This window comes from Etheostoma spectabile, chromosome 3 (assembly GCF_008692095.1).
Source record: "Etheostoma spectabile isolate EspeVRDwgs_2016 chromosome 3, UIUC_Espe_1.0, whole genome shotgun sequence".
In the NCBI taxonomy this organism is placed as follows: domain Eukaryota; kingdom Metazoa; phylum Chordata; class Actinopteri; order Perciformes; family Percidae; genus Etheostoma; species Etheostoma spectabile.
In genome coordinates, this window is record NC_045735.1 from 24347019 (window position 1) to 24347748 (window position 730).

Consider the following 730-nt stretch of genomic DNA (forward strand, 5'->3'; position numbering starts at 1 on the left):
ACTGTTATTGCCACTATTCATTACACGACCAACCGGCCCGTCAGACACTGCCTACCAAGAGCCTGGGTCTGTCCGAGGTTTCTTCCCCATAAGAGAAGTTTTTCCTCTGTCGCACTAAATGCTTGCTCTTAGGGGAATTACTAGAATTGTTGGGACCTTGTAAATTATAGAGTGAGGTCTAGAACTATTCTATCTGTAAAGTGTCTTTAGATAACTCTTGTTATGAATTGATAATATAAATAAAATTTAATTAAATTGAATTGTCAAATTGATTAAGTTGTTTTCTTAATTTTCTTGTGTTTTGTCTATTTCCATATATACATATATGTATATATATATATATATATATATTTAGTTATTTCACACTTTTTTGTTAAGTGCATAATTCCATATGTGTTCATTCTTAGTTGTGATGCCTTCAGTGATAATATACAATGTAAAAAGTCATGAAAATAAAGAAAACGCATTGACTGAGCAGGTGTGTCCAAACTTTTGGCCTGTACTACATTGTAGGCTATTTTGAAAAAATGTTAAGTTTTGTTCTGAAAAGTCAAGGATGCTCTAAGGGCCCACATGCACCATCTACAGTATGTAGATATTCAGAATCAACTGCAATTGTAGCAGTAGTTGTAGTCAAGTGTACAGTGTAGAGCATATTGTTATGTATTTTGGTTATTAAGTTAGTTAGTACAATCTCTCTCTCTCTCTCTCTCTCTCTCTCTCTCTCTCT

General features: G+C 33.6%; 1 protein-coding gene across 2 annotated transcripts in view; it reads right to left on the reverse strand.

Moving 5' to 3' along the window:
• Nucleotides 1-730, reverse strand: part of LOC116680212 (solute carrier organic anion transporter family member 1C1) — a 32564-nt gene that overhangs the window by 24972 nt on the left and 6862 nt on the right. The window lies entirely within an intron of this gene.